The sequence below is a fragment of the Lepidochelys olivacea genome (genome assembly GCF_965140295.1).
Source record: "Lepidochelys olivacea isolate rLepOli2 genome assembly, chromosome: 4".
Classification (NCBI taxonomy): domain Eukaryota; kingdom Metazoa; phylum Chordata; order Testudines; family Cheloniidae; genus Lepidochelys; species Lepidochelys olivacea.
The window spans coordinates 103,774,711-103,794,142 of NC_140414.1; the positions used below are offsets into that span (position 1 = coordinate 103,774,711).

At 39.0% G+C, this 19,432-nt stretch overlaps 1 protein-coding gene across 6 annotated transcripts in view; it reads left to right on the forward strand.

The window, feature by feature from the left end:
* Window positions 1-19,432, forward strand: part of RBM47 (RNA binding motif protein 47) — a 111,622-nt gene that overhangs the window by 70,199 nt on the left and 21,991 nt on the right. The window contains exon 1 of one of the 6 annotated variants that reach the window (XM_084625574.1): window positions 16,925-17,018. The exons of the other annotated variants lie outside the window; for them this stretch is intronic. The gene's annotated coding sequence lies outside the window, so the exon portion shown is untranslated. Of the gene's footprint in view, window positions 1-16,924; window positions 17,019-19,432 lie in introns of those variants that run through there. 6 annotated transcript variants of the gene reach the window in all.

The following is a 19,432-nucleotide window of genomic DNA, read 5'->3' on the forward strand; positions in this document are numbered from 1 at the left end:
CTTTAAAAAGATAATAAGCAAATTGATTTCTGCTGTCTGCAGAAAGCTGAAAAGAGGAGGATGCACAAAGCCACTACACAAGCCTTCATGAAAACCCAAGCCTTCAAGCCGACATCAGGAGATAAATGTTGCCTTTTGCCATCCTCATTCATGAGTATAGTTGATTCTCTAGGTTGCCACATATCTGCTGATTTTTGTGGTTGCTTCTGGTTTTATTAGAGGGACCGATGAAGTGAGCTGTAGCTCACGAAAGCTTATGCTCAAATAAATTTGTTAGTCTCTAAGGTGCCACAGGTACTCCTTTTTTTTTTTTTGTCTGAAAATGTTTTCCTTGTTACTATTATGTTAAAATTAACTGCTGTATATTGTATCGAGGAACACCAGAGATTACTATAAATGTAAGAGATTAGAGAGAAAAATATTTTTCTGGTTTTTCCCCATTATGTTTACTATGTGCATTTGACAGCAATATAGGCCAGAGTTTCAAAAGAGCTCAGCATATTGGGGTTCAAATGTCACAACAGTCGCAGTTGGGTGCCGAGCATGTGAATATCTGGTGCTATGCATATACTCAGTTTCGCCATTTCCCCCTAAGCAGTCACTTGGTCAGTTTTCCCTGTTTGTGTGGGTCTCTCATATAGCAGAAGGGAGAAAAACACTTTTTAAAATAAGGAAACATTGTTGTAATACCAAATAAATTCGCAGGGGAAATCTCAGGACTGGCATAAATATAGCAGCTGAAATTACTGAAATTCTTTTGTTTTTAAATGGACTAAATTTCAAAATGATTATATCCCTTTCTTAGTAGTAATTATACAGTGTCATTGGCATGCATGGCACTTCACAAACCAAATAAAGACCGAGTCCCTGCCCCCGAAATTTATCATACAAGTTAACACTAGAACAACAGGAGATAATAGACACAAAGAGGAAATTGATGGAGGAAAGAGAATGAGAGTGAAGACTCTAAGATCATGTGATTTTTGGGAGAGGAGTCTATTATCTTAAGAGTTACACCGCTGTTGCTTGTTTTGGTGATTGTTGTTAATATGAATATAACACTGTAGTTTATAAATTCGCTTGAAGAAATAGGTTTTGAGAAGGGGGCTTAATGGAGGAAGATGAGGCACGACAAGCAAAATTTAAAAGGGGTTTTCAGACAGAGAAGACCACATAAAAGAAGACACTCAGGAAAGTATGGGAGAAGGACACAGAGATTGTAGTCAGGTAGTCAGATGTGAAGCCTAGGCTAAGTGCAGAAGGCACTGGGAAGCAAAAATGATAAGAACAGAGATGTAGGAAGGAGATAAATTCAGGAGGCCCAAGAAAGCAAGAAAGAAAGCGTAATTTGACGCAATAGGGAGACAGTGAAGGGATTTTAAGGCATTGGCTACACTACCACGGCTTAAGTTGACCTAAGTTACTCTACTCCAGTTATGTGAATAACATAACTGGAGTCGACATAGCTTAGGTTGACTTACCGCGGTGTCTACACCACGCTGCATTGATGGGAGATGCTCTCCCACTGACATACCTTCATCTTCTTGTTCCAGTGGAGTACCGGAGTTGACTGAAGAGCGTTCTGCCATCAATTTAGCGGAACTTCACTAGACCCACTAAATTAACACCCTCTGCAACGAGTACAGCAGCACTGATCTACCAGACATGGCCTTAGAGAGGCTGAATATGGTCAGACTATCAGGGGAGGTAGCTGACTTTTACAGCAGAGCTTTGGACAGACTGAAGGGTACACGGTGAACATTAAAAAGGCCAGAAAGGTGGAGGTTGTAGTAGGGCATAGAGCGGGGTTAAATTTTGTAGACAACACTTTTTTTTTTTTTAATTGAAAAATGCAGATTTGGCTTGAACAAAACATTTGACGAATTTGCATGGAATGGTTTTGGTTTAAAACAATTGCAGATATGTCTTGCTGACATGTTCAGTGTCAACCTGATCACCATTTTGGGGGCTGGGAAGGAATTTTCCCCAAAGTTCGATAGGCAGGGACCTTTGGGTGTTTTGCCTTCCCCTGCAGCCTTGGGTGCTGGTCGCTTGCTAGGATCATCTGGGTATTTCTCATAAGATCAATTATTTACTATTGCAGGAATCTCGGGCATTGATGCACTTTGGTCCCTCCTAGTCTCTGCCTGTGTTACACGAAAGTTTAATCTTTTGAGGGCTGATACCTTAGTCTAATTCAGGTTATTAGGCTTAATACAGGATAACTTGATGAGATTTAGTGGCCCCTGATGTGGAGGAGGTCAGACTACATGTGCTGGTGGGTCCTGTCTGGCCTTAAATGCTATGAAAAAAAACAAACCAAAAAAAATTCTGAAAAAAAGTCAAAATATTTATTTTTGACATTTTAATTTGAAAAGAATTTCATTTAGAATTTTAGTTCCATTTTATTTTTAAAGGTAGAAAACCTTGAAAATAAAACTAAATGTTTTGTTTCATTTGACCCAAAACAAAACATTTTCAGCTTTTTGGGTTTGCTGAAAAATTTGAATAATTTTCCTTTAGGGTGACATGAAACAATTTTCCTCTCCAATTTTTCTGGTTGGCCACTGACCCAAAAAATTGTTTATTCCCACAGGTCTTGTAGGGATCACACTAAACCAGAGATTCCCCAAACTGATACGCTGCCTCTGTTAGAGACCATGGCTATGTTAAAAGAAGAAGAAAGGCAATGGGAGACACTTTTAGGTACTGGAGCCATCAGTGTGGATTAGAGCTGTCAGCCACTAGCAGGAGAAATATGTCTAGGAGAACAGGGGAAGCCAGAACAATGGAGGTGGTCAGTATGTCCAGGGTGACGGGAACAGACAGCTGTGGTTTCTACAGACATGTTATATAATTGTAAATGAGAAGGGAGGGGCCCCACAAGACACCGTCTCTATTAAAATCTAGTTCACACCCCGAAAAGTATGAGAATCCCATCCAAAACAGTTTGCTAAACAGAAAACATTACTAAGCAACACAAAAAACATTTTGATAAACCAATATCCAGTTTCACATTTCTGATGATGTCAAATCACAGTGAGTAAAACAAAAAAGATTTTAGAAGCTCTGCAAAATGTCTTGACAGTATTCTTATCAAATACTGCTTGCTAAATATTTTTCCAAGAGCTAGTTTGTTAAATAAAATATCCCTGAGATCATATTCCTTCTCTCATCAATGATAATGGCTTCTTTGTATCTTTCCCATCCCATCAAAGAGACGAAAGCAAGCAGCTCCCCCTGGAGTCAACGATAGTGCTGCTTTCTAGTTAAAACACTATAGAATAGGTGCAAGAAATGCAACCAATATTTCCATGCTCCAGAAACTAAAAATCATGATTTTTCTGCATATGTGCTCAGCTTAAGATTCCAGCAGACTGAAAATGTGACTAGTTTGTTTCCTTCTCTCATAACTTTGTGCTCCGACACCAGTTTTCATAGATGGCCTAATTATCCTGTTCTGTTACAAATTACAGTACCTTCTTATTTGTACCTACAAAAATTTTAATAAGGTCTGAATTAAGTCTGTCTGATGAACAACTTCTTTTTTAGGGCATATGTCAGTTAAAATTTAAGGTAAACTGTTAAGTTAAACTACAGGCTAGTGTGGTCTAGGAAGTTCAGCTTTTGCCCAGAGTATAATTACATGTATTTTCAGATTTTGACAATTTTCTTGTCACTATTTCTGGAGACAGTGCAATTTAGTTTTTAAAGTGAGTGCCTGGGAGACACAACTTCTTGGGGTTTATTCTTGGTTCTGTCATTGACTTATTATGTGGCCTGTGGCAGTTTACCTAACCCAGAATTTTCAAGTGTGGATATCTAAAATCAGGCACTTAAGTCTATACTTAGGCACCTAAGTAAAAGATCTGATTTTCAGAGGTGCCGAGTACCCACAGCTCCCATTGAAATCAACGTGATTTACGACTGAGTGATTTGACCTCATAGTTACAAAAATATTGAGCATTCATTACCCTTCAGAAATAAGGAGGGTATGTGGGTATGAGGTGTAGTGTCCAGGGGTGAAGTTCACTCCATATAAAGGGCCAGCATGAGGCATATGCACCATTTAAGTCTCATTTAATGGGAGTAGTGGTGCATAAGCCTTTGCCATCCTGCTGTTCAGGAATGAAATTTACCCCCAAGTTTAAGTCCTTTTAGTAGTTACAGCTAAGTAAATTTTTACAATAGCTTTGTTTCAGTGGTGGTTAGGATTAAATTGTTAGTTACTGTTGGACCTTGTTCATTCTGACATGGTGACCTTTGAGCATCAGAGGTAGGAGGGGGAGGTTAGTTACTCTTAGTAGAGCATGATCATAGTGTACTCAGGGAGGAACCTCTTGTAATCTGCGCTTTTGTTACTATATATAAGGAAACTTGGTCTTGAATTACTACAATATCTCTCCCTCTCTCCCTTGAGATTGTAGTAATTCAAGACCAGGTTCCTTTATAATTCAGCCACAACAAAAGCTAAAAGCACAAAGCTGTAGATGATTTTTTGTTGCTTTAAGAAATCTCTACTCCAATTAAAAATGTTCCAAATTTACTGATAGGCTGGGCTGCTCAGCACAGATTAAAAGGCACTTGTACATGCACAAGGAACTAACTTCTTCATTGTTCTCTGCCTCACTGGGGTGAACTCAACCACTGTGCAGAGAGCTTAAGTGGGACATAAACCTTGTACTGGACTTCTGCACAGGGTGAATGGTATGTTAGGAACCCTATCCTGTAAATATTTACCACCGCACTTAGTGCTTACTACTGTGAATGGGCCCATTGCCTTTCAGAGGGCTACTCAGATAGGTATACTGGAAATGCCATATGGAATCAGACCCCAATAGTTCATGTAATCCAGGGGCTTAAGAGAAACATGCAAGAAACTATGCAGTAGTCAGTGGTGGAACAACTTGCTCTAAGAAAATCTTTCCTCCTAGTCTCAATAGTTAAAGATTGACTTATGCCTTGGAGCTAGAGGGGTTATACACCTTCTGACTGTTTATCTTCTTTAAAAAAATATTTACTGCTATAACTATGAATATTTTTACTATCCACATAAATGTCTGGTCTGTCTTTAAATCCTGCCAAGCTCTTGGTCTTGATGACATCTTGTAGCAATGAGTTCTATGGGCTAATTTTGCATTGGGTGAAAGAGTATTTTCTGTTACTTGTTTTAAATTTGCCACCTTTGAGTTTCATTGAATGTCTTATAGCAGTAGGCTCTAGGCCTACCATTACTGAATTCGGGGTGGGGGAGTGATTCACAGCAATAAATGATAAGATCACTGTTTTTTCAGGATGGGTTAGTAAACATCAGCTGTATGTTAGAATTCTCTTCTACTGTAGGCAGCAATACTCTAATACTAGTAGAGTACAGTAGCATTAATAGCATTGCAGTTCAGAACTGATTAATAATTGCTTTTTGAAAATTTCATTTCACTTTCCACCATTAGCTAATCAGGCAAAAGTAGCCTTTTCTACTATATAACATGTATAAAATACCCTTTCAAATGTAAATGTAATAATTTTTCCTCTCTGAACTAGCATATTTGACTGATTACATGGGGGCATGACCTTCTCTGTGTCGACATCTTCTTTGAACTTATTAGAAAGTAACTACAAAACACCTTTCATTTCACATAGATTTCAATCATAATTGCTCCCGAAAGAATTAATAGTTTTTCCATTTTAATAGTACAAAAAAGTGTTATAGGGCCTCAGTTTAACCTTACTACTTCACATTATTTTTGTCTCACATCCTCTCAGATGGCTTCTGGAAGTGGCAAAAACCCACAGCACAGACTATAACAAAAGCATGGAACCATCGTTGCCTGATTATTTTATTCATGTTTCCTGAACAGATAATTATGCACCAATTTAGTGCCTTAAAATGTGTATATATAATGGGACAAATTCAAGTCTGGAGTAACACTACTGATTCCAGGGTTGGAGTTGTTACACCAAGAATGAACTTGGATTACTCTGTAGTTTTATGGGTATCTGTTCACTCAAAGTCACATTTCCTCCATAGGATCTTCACATACACACATATAATTATAAACTAAGCAAGCTGTTTCTCCTATTGGCTGGGAAGGAAGAGAGAAAGAGAAAAGTTGTTTCTTTTTTAATACATTTGGGATACTAGGGTGATGGGGCCATAGAAGTATCTACGTGTATGATTGACTGTACATTCCTATGTTAAAATCATCTCAGGAAAAAAGAGTTTAACACAGAGTTATCAAAGAGGAGTATCACTGAAGGTTTAGTTGTGATTTGTCAGATGATTGGTCAGCTGACAAGCTTCAATTCCCTGTATAACTGAGAACATGGTCTTGTAAAAATCTAATATTTCTGACTACGTTCAATAATTGAGGCCAATTCCTGTTTCCCTTGTATCCTCCTCCACCCTTGCTGGCTGCAGCAGAACTGGTGCTGTTTCACTACACGGTGGGAGGGTGCCCCAGAACTCAGGAGATTTTCTGAAGTAGTGGGTGTATGGCTACATGGATCCATCAGCTAAAAATACCTGTGGAGAAGCATAAGAACTAAAGTAGCACATCTCTGAAGATGCTGAAATTACTTGGAAGTGATTCTGCAATCACTCCACAGCCTCTGGAAATTATTCCTTTCCACTCAGGCCCTGAGCTCATAAACCAGGGGTTCTCAAACTGGGGGTCAGGACACCTCAGGGGATCATGAAGTTATTACATGGGGGGGGCTGCAAGCTATCAGCCTCCTCTTCAAACACCACTTTGCCTCCAGCATTTATAATAGTGTTAAATATATTAAAAAAAAGTGGTTTTAATTTATAAGCGGGGGGAGGGGGGTCGCACTCAGAGGCTTGCTTTGTGAAAGGGGTCACCAGTACAAAAGTTTGAGAACCACTGTCATAGACTCAGACTTTGCATAGGCTCAAGGATTTGGTCCTTTGTGATTAGGAAACATCCACTTATATAAAATATGACCGCCTAGAAATAGGAAGCTTGGAAACCAGACACATTCTGAATTAGCTCACAGTTTGTTATCCACAAAAAAGCTAGGAATTGAAGAGAATTCTAAATCCTAACCACGTTTTGAGGAGCAGAAAAGGTAGAGAGCAGCTTTATTACTTTCTTTAGAATGTATACCCATTCACACCTTTCTTTCAATTCAGCTACAATGTTCCTAACAGCTATTCACTCTATACCCTCCCACCTTGTCAAAGGCCTATAAAACTTGGTCATGCAAAGAATGGCCTCAAATTTTTCTTTGAGAGAGAGAAATATTTTATGGCAAAAGTGAAGCATAAGATTGAAGAGAGTATCTTACCTTAGGGTTTTGTATTTCTGCCTATCACCATAGTACCTGCACTCCTTCCGCATTAGATTGGCAAGAGAGGATGCCCTCATGGAGTCTCTGGTACTTTTTGGGGGGGCTGGGAGGGGTTATAAAAGCTCTGTTTGATGTAGGTTTTTAACCTAAAACTTGCCCAAAGATATGCAGAGCTACAAGTGAGGAAAGGGTTTATAGTACAAAGGTTGACATGCTTGCAGCTCAGCAGGGTGCGGTGAGGTGAGGCTGGGGCATATGGCATCCTCTCATGGCACAATGGCACAATCTGCATTCAGCTGAAGGAACAAGGTGCATACCACAGGCTGAGGGCGTGTAGTTACTAGCAAAAGGGGTACAACTGCTTCACAATCTGATGTGAACATAAGCTACCCTCAGCAGCATGCACTAGCTGGCCTCAGTGGCAAAGCATACTTCTCCTTCTATGAAGAGCTCTTGACACCAGCCCGTAACTCAGTGAGTCAGCCACATGTGAGATATCTTTACCTGTGATGGCAGGATTCTCCTGATCACAGATGCATCTTTTGCTGGGTGACTATCTTGAGCCACCACCTTTTTGCCATACTTGCTATATAAATATTGTGCCAGGTGTTGATAACGTAATAATGGTATAAAACATAGTCTGAATAATCCTTATAGCGATCTAATATAAAATTTTGTTATGTATGGAATGAATACTGGCAGTTTATAAACTCCTTAATTTACAAGTAGCTAATCCACCATGTTTTGTAATCTTGATAATGAGTCACCATTCTGTGACGTGTCAGTTTGTAATAGAGCATAAGCTAAAAGACTGATGAGAATTAATTGGTCTAGTAAACACACCCTTGCAATACATTCAGCCGTATTTAGTGGTAATCGTTTTTCTCATATAATTCAAGTTTATTTACCTTACTTAAGAAAAAGAAGAATTGAAGACAAACAGCCATTTCTTTTAGCTTTAATAGCTGTTGTCCCCTCTTAATATTAAAATAAGGAAATAACGTATATTTTGTATAGTTGTTTATTTTTAATCAAATATAACTAAAACAGAGGATTAAATTTAGCCACCTACCCAGAAATAATTTTAGTAGCTGAAGGGAAGCCTTTTGTCTAAATATTCATGTTCTAGTGTCATCACTTTTAAGGGACGGGGAATAGGTGGAAGAACAAGGCAGTGCAGCAAGTTAAATGTACTAGTTTTTCACATGTGGAGTCTAGAGACCTAGTTTCAAATTCTGGTGGTGTCATCCTAGACCCTAGTGGACACTTGACTGCATCACAAACACACTTTGTTTCCTGTGCAAAAGTTCAACAGGGGAATAGCATGGATGTGACATGTCAGGATTACATTTAATTAATGGAGCTGTGTAGTGAAACCTTCACAACTGGGTGAAGCTCACCCATGTGCAGAGCACCAGCATAAGACCTGGGCTGCACTTAATCCCACTTCAGTCTGGCCTGAAGTGGGGCTTTAAGTGTTGTGTAGAGCTTGTGCTGGCTCTTTGAACAGGGGTGAATTTCACTGCTCTGCCTGACTCTAACCAGTGCTTTTAGTCTCTGACTCTCTTGAGCACTCACATTTATTAGCTATTTCCAAACTTTTAAAAATTGTTGTTATACCCTTGGGATGGTTCAATGAGCTCATGAGTATCACTGAGAGAGAGAGCCTGTTCTGGCTTCTTTTGAAGTCCCATTGACTTCAGTGGGAGCTAGAACCATCTCATAATGCCATTTTTAGCATTATATTTGTTTTGTTCTGTTTTACTTGGTCTCACAGGTAAATATGAATTTGCTCAATATTAAAATATTCACTTTTATCAGCCAAAACAGATTAATCAGTTAAACACAGCTTCCCAAAAGGTAGATGATCTACCCAGGGAACTGGAGAGCCTACACTACATATATTTCAAATGTAGAGCAAAAACTAATTACTGCACCTATATAGAAGCTACTTTTGGAAGTTTAATGTCTCATTCATTTCATATTTCTTCCAAAAGACTATAAAATATTAGGCCATGTGTGGGTTATTCAATATGTCTCAATTTGCATTTTGGAAACTCAAACCTACTTGCAGGTACAAAAAGCCAAACTGCATTCCCCCAACAAAAATTATATAACTTTTACAGTCCTAATGACAAATATTCAAAAGAAGCTTTTATGTGGTACCAAAAAATGCACCTAACTCCTGCTGAAACCAGTTGGAGTTAGGCATCTAAACTGCTTAGGAACTTTGAAAATCCCATTAGGTGCTTATTTGCATGTTAAGGCACCTAAATACCTTTGAAAATCTGTTTTAGGAATAGGAGTACTTGTGGCACCTCAGAGACTAACAAATTTATTTGAGCATAAGCTTTCGTGAGCTACACGAAAGCTTATGCTCAAATAAATTTGTTAGTCTCTGAGGTGCCACAAGTACTCCTTTTCTTTTTGCGAATACAGACTAACACGGCTGCTACTCTGAAACTTGTCTCATGAATGTTAGGCTTCTAAGTCACTTAGGATATTTTGAAATGCCCCTGTACAAGAGAGAAGTTCATATCTACAAGAAACAGCACTTCATAAACAATTGTGGATCTTGAATTTTATGTAATAATTTTTTATTCTTCCCACACACCTAAGTGTCTGCCATTTCAGGAGAGATCAGGTCAAGCAAAGGGTGCATCCTTAACACGACCGTATACATTACATTTGAACACACCGTTAAAAAATTGCATATGCAGCCTTAAGAATCTATGGCTTATAAATTAATTTTTCTAGAAACAACTAATTTATCCTCCCATGTAATAAAAATGAGCAGTTATCATAACATCTCTAGCAACACATGATACCTATTTCAGAGTAGCAGCCGTGTTAGTCTGTATTCGCAAAAAGAAAAGGAGTACCTGTGGCACCTTAGAGACTAACCAATTTATTTGAGCATAAGCTTTCGTGAGCTACAGCTCACTTCATCGGATGCATAAAGTGGAAAATGCAGTGAGGATGTTTTATACACACAGACCATGGAAAAAATGGGTGTTTATCACTAGAAAAGGTTTTCTATCCCCCCACCCCACTCTCTTGCTGGTAATAGCTTATCTAAAGTGATCACTCTCCTTACAATGTGTATGATAATCAAGGTGGGCCATTTCCAGCACAAATCCAGGGTTTAACAAGAACGTCTGAGGAACAGAGGTGGTGGGGTTGGTAGGAAAAAACAAGGGGAAATAGGTTACCTTGCATAATGACTTAGCCACTCCCAGTCTCTATTCAAGCCTAAGTTAATTGTATCCAATTTGCAAATGAATTCCAATTCAGCAGTCTCTCACTGGAGTCTGGTTTTGAAGTTTTTCTGTTGTAATATCACAACTTTCATGTCTGTAATCGCGTGACCAGAGAGATTTAAGTGTTCTCCGACTGGTTTATGAATGTTATAATTCTTGACATCTGATTTGTGTCCATTTATTCTTTTACGTAGAGACTGTCCAGTTTGACCAATGTACATGGCAGAGGGGCATTGCTTGCACATGATGGTATATATCACACTGGTAGATGTGCAGGTGAACGAGCCTCTGATAGTGTGGCTGATGTTATTAAGCCCTGTGATGGTGTCCCCTGAATAGATATGTGGGCACAGTTGGCAATGGGCTTTGTTGCAAGGATAGGTTCCTAGGTTAGTGGTTCTGTTGTGTGGTATGTAGTTGCTGGTGAATATTTGCTTCAGGTTGGGGGGCTGTCTGTAGACAAGGACTGGCCTGTCTCCCAAGATTTGTGAGAGTGATGGGTTGTCCTTCAGGATAGGTTGTAGATCCTTGATAATGCGTTGGAGAGGTTTTAGTTGGGGGCTGAAGGTGACGGCTGGTGGCGTTATTTTCTTTGTTAGGCCTCTCCTGTAGTAGGTGACTTCTGGGTACTCTTCTGGCTCTATCAATCTGTTTCTTCACTTCCGCAGGTGGGTATTGTAGTTGTAAGAATGCTTGATAGAGATCTTGTAGGTGTTTGTCTCTGTCTGAGGGGTTGGAGCAAATGCGGTTGTATCGTAGAGCTTGGCTGTAGACAATGGACCGTGTGGTGTGGTCTGGGTGAAAGTTGGAGGCATGTAGGTAGGAATAGCGATCAGTAGGTTTCTGGTATAGGGTGGTGTTTATGTGACCATCGCTTATTAGCACTGTTGTGTCCAGGAAGTGGATCTCTTGTGTGGACTGGTCCAGGCTGAGGTTGATGGTGGGATGGAAATTGTTGAAATCATGGTGGAATTCCTCAAGGGCTTCTTTTCCATGGGTCCAGATGATGAAGATGTCATCAATGTAGCGCAAGTAGAGTAGGGGCATTAGGGGACGAGAGCTGAGGAAGCGTTGTTCTAAGTCAGCCATAAAAATGTTGGCATACTGTGGGGCCATGCAGGTACCCATAGCAGTGCCGCTGATTTGAAGGTATACATTGTCCCCAAATGTGAAATAGTTATGGGTGAGGACAAAGTCACAAAGTTCAGCCAAACCCTGGATTTGTGCTGGAAATGGCCCACCTTGATTATCATACACATTGTAAGGAGAGTGATCACTTTAGATAAGCTATTACCAGCAGGAGAGTGGGGTGGGGGGAGAAAAAACCTTTTGAAGTGATAAACATCCATTTTTTCATGGTCTGTGTGTATAAAACATCCTCACTGCATTTTCCGCTTTATGCATCCGATGAAGTGAGCTGTAGCTCACGAAAGCTTATGCTCAAATAAATTGGTTAGTCTCTAAGGTGCCACAAGTACTCCTTTTCTTTTTACATGATACCTATGCTACCTCTGAGATACTGTGTGCTCTGCAAAGAGGCTTATTAGTATACGGCAAGTACAAATTTTTATAAAGCTTTAAAGAAAAGATTGTGCTATGATCAATTGTATTTCATAAAAACAAATGAAAGAACATGTTAGGCTTTCAAATAAAGCGATATTGTCTCTTTAAACATGTAAATTGGCAAGAAAATAGTTCTAAGGACATGTAGAAACCTGTTCTGCAGAAACTCAAACTGGCTTTGTTAAAAAAATTAAGTGGTGGAGCAAAATTATCAGAGAACAGGCTACAGTACTGTTGCTAAGGATTGTTTTAGATGGATGCAAATTGGTGAAATGCAGCCACCTCAGAGACTTGAAGGCTGGAGACTTTGCAGAATAGCTTTAAATCTATGTGTTTTTAAGGTGAATTACTTCAACTGGAAAAGTATTTTCTGCTTGCTCCACTAGAATCTCTCAGTTGACTTCTGAAGATCAGACTCAGCCAATACACTCAGCTTATTCACTTCATTTTTTCCCCTCCCACTCTCATCTTCACACAATCCCCTATGTCTAGAATGACTTCTCTATCCCAGTATGCCAGGCTGCTACCCTATCTTCATTCAAATACCTCTGGAAAACCCACTAACATGACAGCCAAAAGTGCTAACCCACATCAAGATAATGACTCAACTTTATTCTCTTCTTAAAATATCTAGTCACCACCGTCTGGATCTCCCAGTGTGGTGGTGTTTGATATTTATAAGTTTCTTGGGACCAGAACCATTTCTGCATCAGTGCCTTTTACAGAGTTGAACATACTATTGGCTATTAGCAAATAAAAAGAACACATGCTGCTTCTTACAGGAGGAGCAACAGCAGATGGGGGAAACATACTGCCCCTCTATAAGGCCTTTTCTATACTGGGGGCAGATCACTATCTGGTGTGAACTGTCATAACTCCATGGAAGTCACACTTTTTTCTTTAACATTTTCAAACATCTCTACTACCAGTGCAGCTCCAACAGCAACAGCAATGGAAATAAACTCTTTAGGGGGAAAAAATCTTTAATTCACCAACTGGAGCTGATGAATAGCAACCATGTAAGGGTCCATTCTGCTGTGGAAAAGAATGGAGGGAAAGTGGAAGATGCTAATATGAGAGAGTCAGGTCTAGACTGGACAGGACAGATCTTGGGCCTGATCCATTATGGTAATTGCTATGTTCTTATATGTGCCTCTCCAGATTTGGCCCTCACATAGCTGGAATTCATCAAGAAAGGAACATTTTTTAAAAAAAGAGGAAATGACAATGTTTACCTGGGTAGTTTAGTGGAGTGTGACACTCTGTAACTTCTTCCAAACTGTAGATGCAGGAACTATAAGGAACCAGTTTGTGCTTCACATCTCACTGAATGGGGGACACTTCAAAGCATAGGAATAGAAAGCAAGTGTGAGAAAATTCATGTAGAGAATCTATTTATCATACTTGTATCATCTAGTATCAAAGCTTCTCCACTGTATCTAAGCACCGTTTTTATTGTACTGCTCAGCATGATATTTAAGTGCCATTATAAGGAGAGATTTTAAATGAATGCATTGTCAAGAACCATCCCACACTGGCAGGGAAATAGACTACGGCTGGGATATTCCAGGGAGCCTATGGAGATAAGGTGCCCAATTCTCAATGAAAGTCAATGGGCGCATTAATTCTACAGTTGTAGAATTCTACCTAATTCCTTCAGGCTTCTTTAAAAATGCCAGCCTAGATGACCCAATAACTCAGTGGTTCTCGAATGACTATGATTATGATACCTCAAAATGCTCCCTAGCAACTCTATCTCTTCATGTTTATTATTTAAGTAATAGTGACAGAGGATCAGGGCATCTCCTGGAGATTAATGATCAGCTGGAGCTAAAAGGGAAAAGAGAAACAACAAAGGAGTATGGATTTGGTTTGATTTCATCGGTGATACAATTTTCAATTATTATGTAGAGGACATTTCTACAGAATTAATGCACTGCATATTAGATTAATGCACTGCATATTAGATGTCAGATTACTGGTGTAATTGCTTTTCTATTCCATTTCGTTATAATAATCCTCCCTATGCAGTCAGAGACATATGGGTGTTTGGTTAGTCACCTGGACGTTTAATGTACATTGCTGAAAATTCTGGGCAGTAAAAGTACAGGCCTTTTCTGTAATTTATCATCCCACAGAGAAAATGTAATACTGATTTAATTAAAGAAGAAAGTGAAATACTATTAAAAACATTTGACTTCAATGGTGTTATGCCATTTACACCGCTAAAGATCTCACTCTTCAGCTCTTACATCAAATACCTACCAACTCTTAACTCCACTTCTCCATTTAGAGCGCTTGGAGAGAAGTATGGTTTGATCACAGACCTCCATCTCCTAAATTCTAATCCTAGTTCCGACACTGGCTCCCTCCGTGGCTTTGGGCAAGTCATTTAATTTCTATTCTTCAGTTCCCCAATCAGCAGAATGGAGCTAATACTTACTCACCTCACGGTGGTGTTATAATGATTAATTAGTTCATGTTGGTAGAGAGGAACTCTGAAGATGAAAAATATTATACAAGTACTATTTGAATGCAACCTCTTTGAGGCAGGGATGATATCTGCCCGTGTGTTTGTACAGTGCCGAGCGCAATGGGACCATGATAATGACTGGAGCCTCTGGGCACTACCACTCTACTAACAAGAAATCTAAATGCCCATAACATATTAATTATAATTAAAGTAGCCACCTGTCCTGCCAGTCCTCAAAAACACTGCCAGAAGACATTTTCTTAGCCAAAATCCTTTGCTGTTTTCTGTCCGCTCCTCCTCCCAGTCCATTCAGCCACCTGATCTCTTCACTTTCCTAACTCCAGTCTCTGCTTTATCTCCTATATCCCTTTTTTCTATGGACTATCCAAAGAATCCATATGATAAGCACATGTGATTATCTCTCTAAGGGTTGTGTGCACAGATCAACCCACTCCCTGAAGTGAACATGTTTTTCTATGGCTTCTCCTGTTCCTTATGGAAATATGGCCTACGAGGTGCTGTAGGAAGACATATTTACTGCTGTGGCCAGTAGGGGACGACTGGTCTATATGCATAAAGCCCAGGGTGTCCCAAGTCCAACATTCTGACCAAACTGACTAAAAACCAAACCTAAACTGGGTGTTACACTTGCTGGTTTGAACTTTAATCTCTGAGGAACAGGAATGGATGTGCCAGTTAAAATACAACCCGATTGCAAACCTATTGCTATAACTAATGAAAGGTGCATGTACTTGAATTTTATGGCCGGGCAGATTTTATTTTTTAGTTTGCTACAACCAAAAAGAATTATATGTCTGGATGCACTATAGCCATGTCCATTTTAAATGGAATATACACACTGCTACAGGGCTGGCCTTACCATGAGGCAAATTGAGGTGGCCGCCTCAGGTGCCAGACGGGGGAGCACTACGACGCAGAGTTTAAAAGTTTTGGCCCAAGCGTGGCGGTGTGGGGGCATGGGGGTGTCATTTGAGCTCCCTGCCTCAGGTGCCAAAATGTTGTGGGCCGGCTCTGATTGCCAATATATTTCACTGCATGAGATTTAACAAAAAGGGGGAAGTGTGGGTTCAGATCAAGTCCTAACATCTAGATAAAACTTTATCCTCAAGGAGTCTACTGTTGAGACCCTTGAGAAGTCTGTCAATTAATATTCCCTTGAAACCTCTATAGAAACAACTCACTTTGTCCCTTTTAACAGCATTCCTGAATATATTTCAAGTCAGCATTCTGAAAATAGTTTTTAAGCCAAAGTGGCAGCCCAAAACTCTGAATCTAGCTTTAGGAAGGATTGTAACCGGCAGTTTGTTTAGTTCATGCACTATAGTTTTTGTTTTTAACTTTGTATAGGTGGGCTCCAATCCCAGACAATTAATCATATTCTGGATCACACCTTTCTCCCCTTTTTCCCCACTGGTTGGTTATATTACCTGCTGAACTGACAAATCCAACATCCAAAGAGTGTTTCAGTTTGGTTTCTTCTCTTAACTGCTTAAAAAGGTGTGTTGTTTACTTTGCCTAAGTGCTTCTGGGGCCTAATGTTCCGTTGTTATGTACAAACCATTTTTACTGTCACGAATCATGTTTTACCACCCCTTTGCTCTTCCTTCTGTACTAGGTTTCAGTTTTGGGTTGTTTTTTACCCCTTTCCAAGCAAACACATTCTGAGTTCTGTGTTTTCAAGCCGAAATAGGACACACCAGGTATTCAGCTGTTATAATTCTTTCATTCTTGGGACCTCCGAGATCAGTAAAAGTCCCTTTCAGTGTTTGAACTACAGTTGCTTTTTAGTACAACTAAAGGTAATCTAACTAAAAGTAGCCTAAAATAATGTTGCTAAACTAGCATAAAGAAAAAGACTTTACTGAAAACATCACATAGTCAACTAAAATTTGTGCTTTCCTTATCTTATCTGTTTTGATTAACACAAGCTATTTGCACAACGCCTTGTGCTAGGAAGTTGTTTGTACATGATTCACTCCCTTTCTGCAAGTTTCAAAGTTTGAATGAAATCTTTCTGTTTAAATTCCTCCTCCCTGTGAAAATGTCAAAGAGTCTCTCTTCTATTCTCCCCTTAAGGTTCAAACAAGCCCTCCAAAAAATCCATTCGTTACAGATAGGTTTGTATTAATTTTCAAACTGCTGTTGGGAGCTTTCTTTCTAGATCTGGCTGTTTTAACATTGCTTTCCTTTCTGTCCCACCCACTCAGACTCATTCCAGGTGCCCTTAGCAAATGACTTCCAAGGAATTTAAATGGCCAAAGCTCATTGACCAATAAAGAGATGCATGTACTGTATAACAGAGTTACACAGTTCTTGTGATTAGGAGAAAGGTTGCTCAAGCAAAAGGTGCTAGTAGTATTAACCTGTCGCACTTAGATTTCAGGATTGGAGAGGTAAGGGAAACATTTTTTATGTAGGTTTTTTGGTTTGGTTTGTGTTTGCCAAGTAATTGAGACGAAAAGTATGTAATTCAAAGGGTATTGTAAAATTGTATGAGGAAGAAGCAATTACTTCTAATCTTGAGCTACAACCTGAACAAATGAATGCAAAAAAGGATTGTGTGTCAGATAACAAAACAAATTCTGGAACTGTTAAAACTAAAAGATTAATATGCATAAACAACTGAAATCTATTTGTAATTAATTAAATATTGTTTGTGTAAAAATAGGATCAGATTTCAAGGACTTACTTACTTGCCATTATTTTAAATTAATCAAGTGAAAGGCATTCATTTACCACCTGTTTGCATTTTATTTTTATCGGCCTGATTCTGCTACCCATACTCATGGTCAGCAGTACTGCATTCCTATCTTATTCAATGAATTGAAACCAGAATCTAGCTCTAAAAGTGCACTAGCAGCTTTAATCAGATGTCTTTAGGTTTCTAGATTGATGGTGGCTAGGAAATATGAGTAAACAGAATTATATATCATTATTATTAATATAATGAATCTACAGTAGTCCCTCTACATACGGAAGTGTTTGGTATTATTATGTTAAGAGGATGGAATTCTAACACGGTCATTCATATTCTGTTTATGAAATGTGGATGTTTAATGCCTGTATATTGTACAAGATCTAGGAAGAATGATGTTAACAAAAATCCTTTTTGTAAGGTGAACAAGTTATCTTCATATTTTGTTTGTACTTTGGGGCTAATATTAACAGGGAAGCAGGGGCGGGAGGGTAGTTTGAACTCAAGTATGGGGAAAAAATCAGGTTAAAGAAAGGAGAACTGACTTTATTACTAAAGTCCAGTCCTGCTCCCATTTAAATTGAAGGCAAAACTGTTAATTTAAGTGAGAAGAGGATCAGACCTGTTACTTTCTATATAATGGAGTGTTATTTTAAGTTAAACATGATAGAAGATGTGCTCTGAAATGCACACTTGGGACCCAGTCCTTCACTCTTTGCACACTCAAATCTCCCCCGGAAGTCAACAGGGTGCACAAGGAATGTAGGTGTGGGGGAAACCCCAGCAAAGCTATAGTCCTTTGTCGTGCTTCATGCTGAGTTAGGCCTTGTCTTGATCAGCAAAAAGGGTGCATTTTTCAATCTTGTTATCTCAATCAAGCATTAAAAGCCCTCTGCACTAGTTAAGACACAGGGTAATGACTGTATGCTAACTGGCTGTGATGTAGCCAAGGTCCCACCTAGTGTTTAAAGCTTTAACAGAGCTTTTCAGTCATGTTAAGCTAGCTCAATTGAGCTAACACAATTGAAAAACATATTCTTTTTGCTTGTCAAGACAACGCCTTCAGAATGTCTATCGAAAGCAGACTGACTTTTATAATGCAGTTGATTTAAATTATTTTTCCATGGGTTTCTTATACGGTTTTGCACTTTATAACAGAGATTAGATAAAGTGTTGGATAAAAATATAGAACATTGGCAAAAGGTGGCATAGTTTTGCTAATCTTCTAACATGATAATTTTCAATTCTATATTGCAGTCCGGAAGTAATCTTGTTACATGAATTGTTTTTAATCAATTTTTTTCCTCCTTCAGCTTTTAATAACAAAAATAAGGATCAATGAAAGTGAATTTCAAATGATATCTGCCTCTCATTCCTTTTTTTTCTTAGGCCAAAGAAATGTTACTTTCAAAATCATACATGTTTTTGACCAAATTGTACTGACTTTAAATTGTCTTGAATTGATTAAAAATAGGGTCCTTGCCTCCTTAGACTGTTCCTGCCCTGGTTAAACATTTTTTCTAATTTATAATATTAAATCTGGACAGAGTAACGATTACTGGCAATCTCATCCTACTACTAGTAAACTGAGTTGCTCAATTTCAATCAAAGGTTCAAAGGTTTGTACAAACTTCACAGATCAGGGGTCAGGCACAAATTGCTGCACTTTGCAGCTGAGTTCTGCCGATATGACAGAATTTCACAGCTACGATGATTGCTTTCCCCCCCTCTTCTGCACACAGGCAATACCAGGCAGTTAAAGCATGATATGTACAAGTCAGCCATTGGTACCTGAGTTTAATGAGTAACTAGCTGGTGCCTTAGGTTTCCCTGGTGCAAGGTGCATATTATAAAAGGGGTCAAATGTCAATGCACAAAGACAAAAAATGCTGCATTTAGTCACTGACTAAACCAAATACTTTAAGTTTAATGTTGTTTTAACAATAAATGTTCCCATCTTCATAACCAAGTATATTTTATGCTGAATGTTCATTCATTTGACTTGGGGGAAATAAGTTGGACCATATTCACCTTTCACTTACATCATTACCATCAAAGTTGCAGGCTTAGCCCCGTCATTGTTACAATGTTCACGTGGTAATATGAAACTCT